At 43.0% G+C, this 16,599-nt stretch overlaps 1 long non-coding RNA gene across 1 annotated transcript in view; it reads left to right on the forward strand.

Moving 5' to 3' along the window:
• The window catches only part of LOC126247962 (uncharacterized), a 390,760-nt gene that overhangs the window by 251,169 nt on the left and 122,992 nt on the right, over positions 1 to 16,599 (forward strand). The gene's annotated exons all lie outside the window — the stretch shown is intronic.

Raw genomic sequence — 16,599 nt, forward strand, 5'->3', positions numbered from 1 at the left:
CTTTGGGCTACCTTATCGTTTTTGCGTGTGTCAACTCGTGTGCGGATGTTGATTAGCAATCGGTCACTTTCTTGTGGCTCTACTTTCTGTTTACTAACAATGACCGCATTTGTCACTATTGGTAACATAAATTCCCTTACTTTCCATCCTACTACAGACGTGCCCCAATGCTCTGTCTGATCTCCCATCCTTTATATCCTCTACCCTGTCGCTATACCCAAAGCCCCTTCCCCTTTTCTTCTCCATCAGTACGCTAATGATACCCTTTTCTAGCCCTCTACTCTAAACTCCAGAAATCCCAACGATCCCTCCAAATTCACCTTAAACATTTTACCCATTGGTATAACCGGTGGCTTCTCTTTTGCATAACCCAGGAAATAATTATAGGACGAGCTGTCCACACCTCCTGCCCCCATTACCTCTACCTAATCACTTATGACGATCCTATCCTACTAATCAGCACACTAAATACAGGGTAATTCAGGTGCTTCTACCGATATCCTTCTCATTTTACGTCTGTATCAGGAACTACAGTATTAGGTTTGCGTCCTACGAAAACTATGGTTCGTTAGTTTTGGTTCACTACATACATGACGTACTAAATGGTAGGATTACCGGCAGTACTGGTAGCATTGGTAGGAAAAAAAAATAAATGTGTAAAAGAGGAACTGGGAGCCGAAGACATCATTTTTTTGTGTGCTTATTTTGCACATAATTACGACCGCATATCGTTCAGTGTTAGTCAGTTGCGTATTTCATATCTTTACAAAATATAAACTGTATTTTATAAGTAACAAAAATTAGTTGATAGCGTAACTCCTGCGCTTTAATGTAACCAAAGCAATTATTTTTGACTCAAGTACAGTTTACATGCACAAAATTAAAAAAATATATATATGTAGTTATTGCTGTTGTTTTGCACTCAGTAAGACGTTCTTGATCAAGGCAAGAATATTCTATTATTATTGATAAGTCCTAAAGTCTTTTATGAATAACAGAAACGTGTTTTATATAAGCTCGACGAAGTATCGAAGAGATGTTTAACATGTTTTTGTTTCGCGTTTTTTCAGTTTTACCTTTTTTTTAAGAAATTGCGTTTTCTTGCGCTATGTGATAAGACTGTATTTTTTTATTTAACTACAAAATCCACATCTTTGACGTTATGAAGCAATTATTTTCGAATAAAACCTGAATTAAACATTGAGAAATTCAGTTTTTCTATAAATAGTGTTTATTTTTAAGTAACAGACAGGAGGATAACTATCTAGAAGAAAAATATTCCGTAGATTACGCTGCCCAGTTTGTAGATGGTTCAGTACTTCTAGTTTCTAGGGGAATCCAGTAAGACACTGATCGCATATGCAGACGAAGTGGTAGAAATAAGGTAACGCCTAACAGGTATGCAACACACCTAACCTACAGGTAACACTGTTATCATCTTAGCCCCTCAAAGCTAGCAGTAAAACTACCGTAGTTTACGCTTACTTACGATAGTCTACAGTTGCATACGGCAGTTTTACGACTATAGGAACGATATCCAGACAGGCGACAGCCATGTAATCGATGTACGAGGGGCGTTCAGAATGTAAGCTCCGATCGGTCGCGAAATGGAAACGACTATGAAAATCCGATAAAGCTTTGCACAGATGTGTTGGGTAGTGTCTCTAGTATAACCCCAGTTAGCATCACGTCGCTCTTCTCATTTCTGAGCTCGCAGTGAGTGCGTAAAGATGTCTAGAAAATAGTGTCTGCCGCCAAGTACGAGGGCCTGGTGAGAAATTTCGCCTGAAGCTATGCAGCTAACATTACATAACTGTCGTGCTGTTTCTTCTTCAAGACAATTCTCAGCCGCATTCTGCAGGGGCAATGAAGATGCTCCTGCATCGTTTTCAAATGGAAATGTGAGATTACCCACAATACAGTCCGCAATTGTCTCCCCCTGAGTTTCATCTCTGGTCACATGAACCGCTGTCTTTGAAGACAACATTTTGACACAGACAACGAGGTGTAGGCCAGCGTGGAGAATTGGCGGAAAGCGCTGGCGGCCGCCTTCTATGATGAGGCTATTGAAAAGTTGGTACAACGCTATGACAAAAGTCTAAGTCAGAACGGAGACTACGTAGAGAAGTAGCTGAAAGGTGTAGCTAATTGTTACAAGTAAAACATTTCTGATGTTCACTGTGGTTTCAATTTGGCAATCAATCGGAGCTTACTTTCTGAACAGGCCTCGTAAGTTCACTCTGAGAGCTTCGGACGACTGTTAGCAAACGGATTTGTACTGTAAAAAATACAAGTGAGTATTGGCCATGAGTTACACGGTATTTTTGGACCAAGATATACCTCATTTCTGCCATATTTATCCAAGAGTTTCCAGTCTTTCTTTGTGTAATTAGCAGTGCATTCATACAGAGTTTGGATGTCTCTGAAAGTTTATTCCATGTATAGTACTTCATATTTCGTAAATGGTTCAGAAACTCAGAATCTTTCACCATCGCAAACAACGAAGTTAAGAGGAGACATCAAAACAGGAAACGTGGAAGTAACAACTTTCCGCCATATAATCCAGTGAAAAGATTAATATATTTTTCGCCACGTCAATGTGCTAAAATAGTTTCATAAACAAAATTTATACAATAGGTCTAAAATGTCTTTGATTACATTATCAGTTATTTATGCGACATTTTGTCAGTGTGATTCACATCTCCAGGGCAAACTGGCCAACAAAATTGTTGTGTCATGTGGGGTTGCAAACAACAGCATCGGTAGCAGCAGCTGAATTACCTTGTATGTTGTGCTCACAATCGACTAGCAACTAACTTGGAAACCAGTTCTGCAAACTGTCCAACACAAAGCCTGAAACTACTGAAATTACTAACAATCCGAACAACTGGATTTCTCCCCTCCACTGTACTCCACGCCGACGTAACCCTGATCCGACTACCATCTCCTACGCTAATGTTGCGTCGACATCCGCCCCATCATAGTTCTATCGCTCACTCCAAATCCTTGAACGCCACACACGCTGCCCCGCTTTAGCACGTCTTCTCACTCACGTTGAGCACCTCCATACACGCTACCCCATCTGCAATCTCGGCTCTTATAGTCTTAATGTCTGTCCTCAAATTTCCTATCACGGTACCCTGCAGCGCCTATATCGGCACATTCCACCACCCCTACACCTACACATACTCGAGTCCTAACCCAACTATGCTTCAACCGGATACCTCTGCCAGACAATGAAATTCACTCCGCAATGTATCCATGCCATCTGCTATAAATCTTCCTCATCAACCCCACCCCACATCAGGGATCCCCCGTTCTTTTCCACCTTTTCCTATTCCTTTCCTCTGAATACAACGGCGCTGCCCACTCTCCAGTCTCCAACACCCTTTCAGTCTTCCCACTAGCCAGCCGAGCAACTACCCACGTCCCCGTAGATACAATACAACTGACCAACGTGTTCATACCCACACCCTACAGCCCACAAAACAACCAAGGTTTTCCTTCCCTAAATACTTTTCAGCAGTGCAGGTCTTTCAACTTTTAGTATACGTGCTGTGCTTCTTTTTAGCGATTGCCACATGTTTGCATTGTATTTTGTGCAGCTTTTTATTACTTTTATTAAACCGTTTTAGCTCTGTGTGTAAATAGAAAATGAAGAAAGTCAACACTCTAAATTTCATGTAAACACCATCAATCGAATTAATCTTTTATTCATTTTAAAAATATATGTAAATAATTCGATATTAATTATACTTTTTAATCTTTTAAACCAATTGGCTAAAAAGCGGCATGTTCGACTTACAGCGGCCCACCCTTGTCTGTAAGGGGCGGAGGTATTAAAATGACAGTAAAAGAAAGAAAATGATGATCCATGTTGTATGGAATTCTTCCAAGATGGCGAATCAGGGAATTAGAGAATGTTTTTGACTGTATGTAAATACTTGCTGCGTTCTCTTGGAACATTTTCAGAAGTTCCGAGTGCTCTGCGGCTTTATGCAGGCAACGGGCTGAAAAGTTCGTTGGAACATGGAAACTCTTCTTAATGCTTTAGCATCGCTCGTGCGAAACTCAGCGTTCCCTTTTTCACATGATATACTGCGAACAATGGATGAAGGGAAACACTCAGGTCCCATATTTCTAGATTTCCGGAAAGCATTTGAGAAGGTGCCCCATTACAGGCTGTTAACAAAGGTGCGAGCATACGAAATAAGTTCGCAGATTTTTGAGTGGCTCAAGTAATAGAACCCAGCATGTTGCCTTCGACAGCGAGTGTTCATCAGAAACAAGGCTATAATCAGGAGTGCCCCAGGAAAGTGTGATAGGACCTGGCCGGCCGAAGTGGCCGTGCGGTTAAAGGCGCTGCAGTCTGGAACCGCAAGACCGCTACGGTCGCAGGTTCGAATCCTGCCTCGGGCATGGATGTTTGTGATGTCCTTAGGTTAGTTAGGTTTAACTAGTTCTAAGTTCTAGGGGACTAATGACCTCAGCAGTTGAGTCCCATAGTGCTCAGAGCCATTTTTTTGTGATAGGACCGCTGTTGTTCTTATTATACATAAATGGATTGGCGAACAGCGTGGGCAGCAATCTGCGGTTGTTATCTGATTATGCTGTGATGTACGGTAAGGTGTCGAAGCTGAGCGACTGTAGGCACATACAAGACGACTTGACAAAATTTCCAGTTGGTATGATGAATAGCAGCTAGCTCGAAATGCGAAAAAATGTAATTTAATGTGGATGAGTAGGAAGAGCAAATCTGTATGTTCGGATACAGTATTAATAGTGTCCTTCTTCACACAGTCGCGTAGTTTTAATAGCTAGGCATAATGTTGCAAAGCGATATGAAATGGAACGAGCATGTGAGAACTGTGATAGGGAAGGCGAATGGCCAACTTCGGTTTATTGGAAGACTTTTAGGAAGGAGTGGTTCACCTGTAAAGGAGACCGCATGTAGAACACTGGTGCGACCTATTCTTGAGTACTGCTTGAGTGTTTGGGATCCATAACAGGTCGGACTGACTGAAGAGGTCGAAGCAATTCAGAGGTGGGCTGCTAGATTTGTTACCGGTAGGTTCGAACAACACGTAAGTGTTACTGTGCTGCTTCGGGAACTCAAATGGGAATCCCTAGAGAGAAGACGACGTTCTTTTCGAGAAACACTGTTGCGAAAATTCAGAGAACCGGAATTTGAAACCGGCAACGATTCTACTGTCGCCAACATACATTGTACTTAATGACACGAAGATAAGATACGAGAAATTAGGGCTCATACGTAGGCTTATAGACAGTCGCTTTTCCTCTTGCTCTATTTGCGAGTGGAACAGGAAAGGAAATGACTAGTAGCGGTACAGGGTACCCTCCGCCACGCACTGTACAGTGGCCTGGGAAGTATCTATCCAGAGTAGACGTAGAAGGCCTTGTTTTGTAAAGTCTGCAGTCTCTGCAAATGGCTGCATTGCTCCATGCCGCTCGTCCATAATCCATAACCGTTTTTGTGTAAGTGCAGAATGTACTGAGTCCGTAACTCTTTCATTATGCAGTGCTTTTTTTGAACAAAGGATACAGTGCTGTAAGCCTATGCGATGCCGTCGTGCGAACTTGACATACGTGCTGTTAGAATGTGAGTTTCATGTCCTAGGTGACTCATACGCATTTGGCTGTTTTCGTCTACTGGATAGGTTAGCCAAATACACACAGCAAAAAAGTTTTGCATCACCTCGGTTCCAAGAGTTCCGAAACCTGTACAGAAAATTGGGGTAGAGATCAACATAAACATCAGATCCGCCCTTTTTGTTGCTCATGAAAACCAAAAATTGCATGTTGTATCACCATACAGCGAGACCTTCAGAGGTGGTGGTCCAGATTGCTGTACTCACCGGCACCTCTAATACCCAGTAGCACGTCTTACTGCATTGAAGCATGGCTGTATTCATCGTCGCATTCTATCCACAACTTCATCAAGGCACTGTTGGCCCCGATTGTCCAACTCCTCAACGGCGATTCGGCGCAGATCCCTCAGAGTGGTTGGTGGATCACGTCGTCCATAAACGGCCCTTTTAAATCTATCCCAGCCATGTTCGATAGGGTTCAAGTCTGGAGAACATGCTGGAAACTCTAGTTGACCGATATCATTATCCTGAAGGAACTCATTCACAAGATGTGCACGATGGTGGCGCAAATTGTCGTCCATGAAGACGAATGCCTCGCTGATATGCTGCCGATATGGTTACACTATCGGTCGTAGGATGGCATTCACGTATCGTACAGCCGTTACGGCGCCTTCTATGACCACCAACGGCGTACGTCGGCCCAACATAATGAAACCCTAAAACAGTAGGGAACCTCCACCTTGCTGCAGTCGCTGGACAGTGTATCTAAGGCCTTCAGCCTGACAGGGTTGCCTCCAAAAACGTCTACGGCGATTGTCAGGTTGAAGGCATATGCGACACTCATTGGTGAAGAGAACGTGATGACAGTCCTGAGCAGTCTATTCAGCTTGTTGTTGGGCCCATCTGTACCGCGCTGCGTGGTGTCGTGGTTGCAAAGATGGACCACGCCATGGACGTCGGGAGTGAAGTTGCGCATCATACAGCCAATTGCAAACAGTTTGAGTCATAACACGACGTCCTGTGGCTGCACGAAAAGCGTTTTTCAACATGGTGGCGTTGCTTTCAGTGTTCCTCCGAGACATAATCTGCAGGTAACGGTCATCCACTGCAGTAATAGCCCTTGGGCGGCCTGAGCGGGGCATGTCATGGACAGTTCCTGTCTCTCTGTATCTCCTCCATGTCCGAACAACAACACTTTGGTTCACTCCGAGTCGCCTGGACAAATCCCTTGTTGAGAGCCCTTCCTGGCACAAAGTAACAATGTGGAGGCGATCGAACCGCGGTATTGACCGTGTAGGCGTTGTTGAACTACAGACAACACGAGCCGTGTACCTCCTTCCTGGTGGAATGACTGGAAATGATCGGCTGTCGGACCCCCTGCATCTAATAGGCTCTGCTTATGCATGGTTGTTTACACCTTTGGGCGGGTTTAGTGACATCTCTGAACAGTCAAAGGGACTGTGTCTGTGATACAATATCCACAGTCAACGCCTGTCTTCAGGAGTTGTGGGTACCGGGGTGATGCAAAACTTTTTTTGATGTGTGTAGTTATGCTGGCTGCATGTCTGGTTGTCGGCTTGCCTTTAGCATCGTTGAAGCTACATGCCATTAGGCTGCCCAGGTTGCAAGATCTTGAAGTTCTTCTTTAAGCCCATTGTATGTTTCTTGCAATGTGCTTCTGAGGAAGAACGCTGTATCTTCCGTGTAACTGGTAACTTGTAGTCTTCTAAAGGTAGGCAGTATAGAAAGAGTGCAACACTGGAAGAAGGGTGTTGTCCCTGTGACACACCAGCCTGGTTTCTTCGTATGGCAGACATCGTCTCTCCTTGTACTACAAGAGTCAATTCCTGCAGGAGGTGGCTAATAGCGGCACGGTGCCTGTGAATCACTGCTCAAAGATCTTATGTAACAGTCCACTGTGGTAGACGTTCTGGACACGTCCAGGAAGATAGTGTCGCAGAATAATTTATTGCTGAAGGCCGTTGTAATTTCTTCTGTGACATGAAGAATGTTTTGTGTAGTAGACTAGCCTTCACGAAAGCTGAATTGTTCTTGTGATAAGATATTGTCTGCTGTGATCTTCTGATTGATTCACTATAGGATCCCAAACCGGTGTTGGTCGAAGAGTTTTTCATGACTGCTTTCTGACTGGGGAGTAAATAAAGTATATTTCTTGTCCAATGCGCTATCGTCAGTGCTATGGGTCAAGTCCCAGATCTTCCCGCGGTGTCCCACTGAGCAGATGTGGCACTGTTGATGTTGACAAGTCAGTCAGGTGAGAACTGTAGGCGTGGTGAACTCCATGATAAACTATGCATCGCACTACACTGATCAGTCAGAACATTATGACCACCTACCTACAATCGATATAAACCCGTCCAGGCTATGGCACCGTCACCTGGCGAGGAATGACTGCTAGTCAGACACGAGCACGGTGCATGTAGTATCTGTGAGCATGCTGTCCGTGTGTAGAATGGAGATGGCGCAAGATCTATCTGAGTTTGCCCGAGGGCAGATTGTGCTGGTCCGCAAGCTCTACACGAGGATTTCTGAGACTGCAAGATTTGTTGGGTGTTCGACGAGTGCTGTGGTGAGTGTCGTCAACACGTGGTGAAACCAACGTTAAATCACGTCATGGGGTTGGGCTGTCAAAATGGTTCAAATGGCTCTGAGCACTATGGGACTTAACATCTGATGTCATCAATCCCCTAGAACTACTTAAACCTAACTAACCTAAGGACAGCCGGCCGAAGTGGCCGTGCGGTTCTAGGCGCTGCAGTCTGGAACCGCGAGACCGCTACGGTCGCGGGTTCGAATCCTGCCTCGGGCATGGATGTGTGTGATGTCCTTAGGTTAGTTAGGTTTAACTAGTTCTAAGTTCTAGAAGTTAAGTCCCATAGTGCTCAGAGCCATTTGATCATCAACACAGACACATCATTGCTATCCCTACGTTTTCATCACAGCCATTGACACTAAACGGATATAAACAGTACCCAAGTATAGCGAAGGAAAAGAGTCATTGTGTGAGAAGCAAGATATCCTTTCCAATGAGAAGCCTGTCAGAACTTGGCTACAGCTCCACTTAGCGGGATCGTAACGATAGGACTTGTGGAGCTAGTTCGTTGCAGGGCTTAATGATTTCTAGCCTCAACGAAAAAAGATAAGGAGGGAAAAACTATTAACGTTAAGATCCCATCGACGACGAAGTAATTAAAGGAGGAGGAGGAGATTAGTGTTTAACGTCCCGTCGACAACGAGGTCATTAGAGACGGAGCACAAGCTCGGATTAGGGAAGGATGTGGAAGGAAATCGGCCGTGCCCTTTCGAAGGAACCATCCCGGCATTTGCCTGAAGTGATCTAAGGAAATCACGGAAAACCTAAATCAGGATGTCCGGACGTGGGATTGAACCGTCGTCCTCCCGAATGCGAGTCCAGTGTGCTAACCACTGCGCCACCTCGCTCGGTAAGTAATTAAAGGCATGTATAGTGTTTATGTTCCACGTTTTCATGAGGGGAACAGAAACTTGAAGACATCAGCAGAAGCCATTAGTACGTTTGTGAATCTTCACACAGCACATGCAGTTTTAAGTCGGCTTTCATTAATTTTCTCCTAAATCTCAAAACAATCAAGTTGTAGGAAAGAAAAGGCTGCTTAGGTACTGAAAATAAGTGTTCAGCAATCGTCACAGAATATTAATGAAGGAAAATAAAAAAAAATCAGTAACAAGACAGAAAGTGTAGAACTACTTTTCAGATGATACATTTCTGCCATTATTTAACCAAATTTTTTATGCTCTTAGATATGAAATAAAGACCCACTGATGATGACGGAAGTGCTGGTCTGCTGCTCTGAATTAGATGGTATGAAGAAAATCTGAATCATTAGATCCAGGATTAGGCTTTTTGTAGTAGAATGAGGTGACTGATAATCGTTGGTATCGTCTTTATTACTACAATATAGTACTGCAAACAGTGAAGTTATGTTGGGAAGCGCAACATATTTGCGAGTCATTATTCACATTACACACAATCTGCGTTACGTGTGGTGACTCTTGAGCCACACCACATGCAGTTTCTGTATCTATCCGTCTCTAAGCAATAAGGAGCCTGGCAATCAGGGTTTGTCTGCTCGTACAAGGATCTAGACCTCATCTGCACAGATGTCCGGCTTTAAGTAATAGTTGCAATGTAGAGAGAGAGAGAGAGAGGGAGAGAGAGACAAGAGAAACATAACAGTACTCAGATATGGAAAAGGTGTGACACTATACGACCCCGTTTTGTGCAAAGCCCAATAGACATTGTTAGTATTACTAAATTTTAGCTTCTACGGGCTGTGTGTACGACAAAATAAAATACAATCTCTCTTATCAACTCGCCGAAAATCAAATTGCTAAACTGTTGAAAAGTTCTATATCAGCTCGCAGCCCCCACGATGTGCAGCACAAAAAGATTTACCCACACATTACGCAGCACAGATACTTTAATGGGTCCCCGTAAATGTGGTTGGATTTACAAGTTTGCTACGTTTCGTTTATGGGTCATCAGCTCACATTAGTCGCAATGTACCCAATTCTCCACAAAAGTATTTAATGTAAATGAAGGCAGGATTTTTATGCAAAAAACACGTACGCACTCACGCATTTTTTAAAGTTTTTCAAATTCGAGTTTATTTCCAATAAGAATAGAAAAATCGAAAGTCGTAGCTCACAATAAATTAATTTCGGAGCCTCACCGAGTTTCGTAAGATCTCGGAAGTGGCTGAATAAACCACGGTTAATTGCGTGTGTTATCTTTAGAAAACCGTTAATGTTCCATAGTATATCAAACTATAAATTCCACAATGGCCACACACTGAACCTTATAAGCGAGGCTTGTATCACACGCAACTTTAAAAGTAACACGTTCATCAGATGCCGAAAAATGTCCATGCCCGAAAGCAGGAACTCTGAATAATTCACACATGCGAACTAGCTGCTATTTCACCGCTCAGCAGATAAAACTATCTCCTAACACAGACTAACACAGCCTGTCCGCCTCCAACGGCGTCCGAACCTGGACTCCCGTCGAAATCACCGCTGTTCACCCAGGAAACCTCGATCAAGCATCTCTGAAGTAAGTTTAATTACTGAACGAGAAAACTGCTGAAATTCTTAATTTTAACCTTTTATACACATATGATACATCAGATTATCCGGAAATTTTCCGCCGTGCGGAGTGGCCACGTGGTTAGAGGCGCCATGTCACGAATCCCGTGGCCCCTCCCACAAGAGGTTCGAGTCCTCCCTTGAATGTGGGTGTGTGTGTTGTTCTTAGCGTAAGATAGTTGAAGTAGTGAGTAAGCCTAGGGACCAACGACCTCAGCAATTTGGTCCCTTGGGAATTCACACACATTTGAACATTTTGAAATCTTCCGAGAAATATTGTGCTGTTATTAGTTTTATTTTTTCTACCATAGTTTATTTATAAACAATAATTTATATGGTTTTTCTCCGTTTTCGGATTTATAAGTGTAAATATTAACAAACAGTTTAAATTATACATTAAATAGTTTCCTATCTAAAGTTTACAGGACTGCCGCTACTTTTAAACTTTCTCTATTTATTTAGTAAGGAAAGCTGTTTTTAATTGCGCGAAATCAACTTTTTGGCCTCTCATTTAAATATGTGAATAATTTCAGTAAATCTGCTATCACAGTCCAATAGAGTTCTATGGGATGTATCCGTAGATACCTCGTTTGTTGCAATCGCTTAATACGGTGACCAGATATTCACTTTTACAGTTCAGGAATTATTTATAACATTCAACTTACAGTAACCTATCAACTAATGCGGATTACGAAGGTAGGTCTTCACACACGTAATCGTCCATCTTTTCCAATTCAAATGAGCCCACTGGCTCTTCAGAGAGACGTATAGTTCAATATTTATTAATTTTGAGTAAGCTCTAGTTTTGAACTGGATGCGAAAAGCGGCCATGAGAAACGAACAGTCATTGTGTTCCCCAACGGAAGGGTTTTCTCGGTCTCGCGATCACCTGAGCGGCTGGTTGAAGTCCAGAGCTCAACCCCATCTGTCGAGTATGGTGTGAAACTAGCCCTCCCATGTGCTCCTGTCAAGCTGATTTCAGCTGTCAACACGGGTATGACCCGATCTTAGCCGCCGCCTGTGCGTCCGCGGTGGCGTGTTTGTGATTGAATAAAGTGTCTCTTCTCGTTACAATAGACTGTCGTGTTGCAGTAACTTCTCGAAATATTAGATTGGAAAATTTTGGAAATTTGTGATAAGTTCCTATGGGACCAAACCGCTGAGGTCATCGATCCCGAGGCTTACACACTACTTACTCTAACTTAAACTAACTTACGCTAAGGAAAATACACACACTGATACCCGAGGGAGGACTCGAACTTCCGACCGGGGGAGCCGCGCAAACCGTGGTAAGGTGCCTCGGACCGCGCTGCTACCCCGTGCAGCTATTAGGTTGGAGAACCTACTATTTGACAAGTACTGGTCACGATTAAACTTCGTGGAAAACTATTATAAAAGGTTCCTCTGAGAATTACGTAGAACGCATAACACAGAATGTTACGGTGGAAATTTGTTAGACTTGTGGGCAGGAAATGATACAACATGCTTAACGATGTTAGTTTAGTCTTGGATCAGTGGTTATGATACAGCTGTAGCAATAGTGCTAAACAAGATAGAAATGGGTACAAATGTCTACAAAAATAAGTAGAAAAGTCTACATGTGCAGTAAAACGGGTAAACTACCTTTGTCATTCTGACCTCAAGACGGGCCAGCCAGTACCGATCGAGAGCTGTGTCATCCTTTCCCAGTGGCGTCATTGGGCTTAGGTATGGAGGTCTGTGGGATCAGCACACCGCTCGCCGGCCCTTGTCGTCTTCTCATTCAAGTAGCTCCTCATTTAGTATCAGGAAGGTTAGTGGACGCCGTATCAGTCCTCTCACCAAGGAAAAATTCCTGGCAGTACCGGAAATTGAACCCGGGTCCTCTACATGACCGTCAGTCACGCTGGCCACACAGCTACGGATGGTGACAAAATTGTTGAGGAGGGTTTAAACCCTTATTCAGAGAGATATGAATTTGATACAAGACAACTTATAAAAAGTAAACAAAAATAAATGGTTCAAATGGCTCTGAGCACTATGGGACTCAACTGCTGAGGTCATTAGTCCCCTAGAACTCAGAACTAGTTAAACCTAACTAACCTAAGGACATCACCACATCCATGCCCGAGGCAGGATTCGAACCTGCGACCGTAGCGGTCTTGCGGTTCCAGACTGCAGCGCCTTTAACCGCACAGCCACTTCGGCCGGCAAACAAAAATAAAAAAGCGCCTTCTGCACAAAAGCTGTATACTTAGGGAGATTCGAGCTCACACGGTGGCTTACCAGCAATAGTTTTTCCGTGAAGCATTCGCAATTGGAACCGGAAAAGGAGGAAATAACAGTGGTACACAAAGTAGGCCCCGTCACACACCAGACAAGAAAGCGAGTTAATACTGCATTTTCGTCTAATTCTGAGTTATATTGAGAGTTTCTAGTCTCTAACTTATCAGGAAATGGCAGTGGTAAACAAAGTACCTTCCTCCACACACCAGATAAGAAAGCGAGTTAATACTGTATTGTCCTCCAGTTCCGAAGTATGTTTAAATATCAAGTCCTCAGCTTACAGGAAAGTTAATTTAAAATTAATTGCAGAATTTGTAGCTAAAAGACAGGAAAGCGGCTTAATGAAAACGTGGTAAAATGCGATGTGATGCCGTAGCACGGCAACGCACGATGCGCAGCTGTTCCTCATACTGTCAGTCACACTTTTCAGCACGGTTTGGAATAATGCCTGCCACTGTTGGGCGAGCACCATTCGGAGGTAAGCACTGGTCCGCGGAGGCGTTAAAAGATGCAATCCGTCAATTTAAAGCGTTTCGTGCAGGTTTAATCGGATTTAGTCCAACAAGAAAATGGTTCAAATGGCTCTGAGCACTATGGGACTTAACATCTATGGTCATTAGTCCCCTAGAACTTAGAACTACTTGAACCTAACTGACCTAAGAACATCACACAACACCCAGTCATCACGAGGAACAGAAAATCCCTGACCCCGCCGGGAATCGAACCCGGGAACCCGGGCGTGGGAAGCGAGAACGCTACCGCACGACCACGAGCTACAGTCCAACAAGAGATCTGGCCACTGTAGACTCATTTTGCTGATATTCTACCACAAGGCCAGCCCGGTGTATATGAACGTTATCATCCATTAAATGAAATCCGTTTTCTTATGTACTATGGAAAACACAGACAAAGCGTTGCAAGAGGCCATCTCTATAATCAAGCCCGCATGCTACACGCCAGGGCCTCGTTTCACACGCGGTCCTCTTATAATCTTAAAAATATACACGTCATTATTTTCGGTAGACTTACCCGACTCGATTTCTCAGTGGAAAGACGATGCAAATTATATCAGTATTCAACTTTCGAAGCCCTCGATCCCTAACGCCAAATTCCCGGTGACAGTTCAATTTGCAAAATCGCTAAGACTTTTGAAAGAGTTAGCGGAATTTCGGTAGCTTGGAGTCAGATTAGGGACCCGTTGAAGTGACATACAAATGAAAGATTAGCACCAGGCCGTTGAGCCCACAAATTTTTTTATTATTGTTATTGTTATTATTATTAAATCATTACAAACATACAAAATAGTACAACTACATAATAAACTTTAAACGCTGTTTTATAGGATTTTAATTCGTAAACTGTTGTAAAATGCTGTTTTCGTGGGTTAGTTATCAGAAAAATTTCCTCACAACACAGGTTCACCCTTGGGGTCTACATGTCCTATCTTCATCCCATAGTTGTCACGCATACACTGGCGTAAGGGTGACTGGGCTGAGGTGGCTAAGCAGGTAGTTTAAGTTCATACATCCAGGCAGCACCACGCTTCAAACTATGAGGTACTAAAAACTGCATCAGTGAACGCGCTAGAATCTGCTCACGTGTGTCAGATAATGCTCATGTATGTTGCTTGACGTGCTATAATTTTCGAGGCATCCAACATAAGATCTTGAGGAATTACAGGAAACATTTTTGTTTATTCATTGTTATATGTGAGTAATTTAAGCAAGGCTAGCGATCTGCCCCGACTTCGCGCGGGCAGCAGTATGTATCATGGACGGACTACCTGTCTGGCGTAGCAGTGATAAACCGTATACACAACCCTTCCCCCTGAATCACATTATCTATTAGTGAAAACCATATCAAAATCAGTGCAGTAGTGTCTGAGATTATGGACAGAAAAACGCAGTGGGGGTCTTTAGAATATATATAGAAACAAATGTATATCGATTCTGGTCAAGCTTCACTGCTCTTTGGAGTTGCGGCTACTGTTTACCGTTTTTCCCTCAAGATACCGCCCCCTCTGTAGCTTACCAGCTCGCAAGTCTAATAATTGCCACAAGATGTCACTCCAAATGTCAATTAAATATGAAACTGATAACACTTTATATATTACACACTCATCAGTACTATAACTGTAGGCTATATACACAAACCTTCCTCGTGAATCAGTATGTTAGCTAAAACCGTATTGAAATCCCTATAGTGGTTCCTTACACTAGCCATCACATACAAACAGAAAAATGCGGCGATAGACTTTATTCAGTACCATAAAAAGATACGTTTCTCCGTCACTATTTATTCGTGTATTATTCTTCTTAAACTAACTCCAGAAATCGAAGTTTTTGGAAGTAGGCGACTAAGACAAGTTGACTGGGGGGTGTTGATGACTTCGTGACCCACTGACAACTGCTTGTTTCAAATCGGAGACAGTCGGTAATGCAGTTAACGGATTTAAAGAACGTGGGAGCTAACATTATAATTGCCCCGTGTTTGCTACTGTGAAAACCGCAGATCGTGTTCTTCTTACGGACTATGCCGAAACTGAAAACGCTTCTGCTCAGTCTGCAAACCAACAGAAACGCCTAACGAATCTCCTGATGAACAACTGGTAGACGAAAATGAAAAACCAGGACCTTCAACAAATGATACGCCCATTAAGGCATAACAGTGCAGAAGAATGTTTGGTTTTAAATCATTGTCGAAGGACAAACATGTACCAAAAGATCGGAGAAGTCACAGCAGACAAATGTAAATGTTTTCACATGCTCTTCTATGAAATAGGTGTTAGTCGACAAGGAACACACAAGGTGGAACAGGAACGTCTAAAGCAATACGAAAAACTCCAAAAGAAAGTATAGCGTAGTGTCTTGCATATGATGAGATCTACTTTGACCGTACAACATATGACTGAATAGCATTCTGAAAATACCACACGTAGTGGCAAGAGGATTGCTAAGACTTTGAAGGAAGAAAATTTTCGTGTGATGTTTTAAATGAAAATCTCTGGCTTGGGTTACATTAGTTTTCAGTAAAATAACCCTTTCATTACATACGATTCAATTAGAAACAGATAGTAGTGTTTATTTAATTAGTGGAATTTATCTTACTTTCTAGGAATAGAATATACAGGGTGATTCAAAAAGAATACCACAACTTTAGGAATTTAAAACTCTGCAACGACAAAAGGCAGAGCTAAGCACTATCTGTCGGTAAATTAAGGGAGCTATAAAGTTTCATTTAGTTGTACATTTGTTCGCTTGAGGCGCTGTTGAGTAGGCGTCAGCGTCAGTTGATGCTAAGATGGCGACCGCTCAACAGAAAGCTTTTTGTGTTATTGAGTACGGCAGAAATGAATCGACGACAGTTGTTCAGCGTGCATTTCGAACGAAGTATGGTGTTAAACCTCCTGATAGGTGGTGTATTAAACGTTGGTATAAACAGTTTACAGAGAATGGGTGTTTGTGCAAAGGGAAAAGTTCTGGACGGCCGAGAACGAGTGATGAAAATGTAGCACGCATCCAGCAAGCATTTGTTCGCAGCCCAGGAAAATCGACTCGCAGAGCTAGCAGAGAGCTGCAAA

The sequence above is a fragment of the Schistocerca nitens genome, chromosome 3 (assembly GCF_023898315.1).
Source record: "Schistocerca nitens isolate TAMUIC-IGC-003100 chromosome 3, iqSchNite1.1, whole genome shotgun sequence".
NCBI classification, from domain to species: Eukaryota; Metazoa; Arthropoda; class Insecta; order Orthoptera; family Acrididae; genus Schistocerca; species Schistocerca nitens.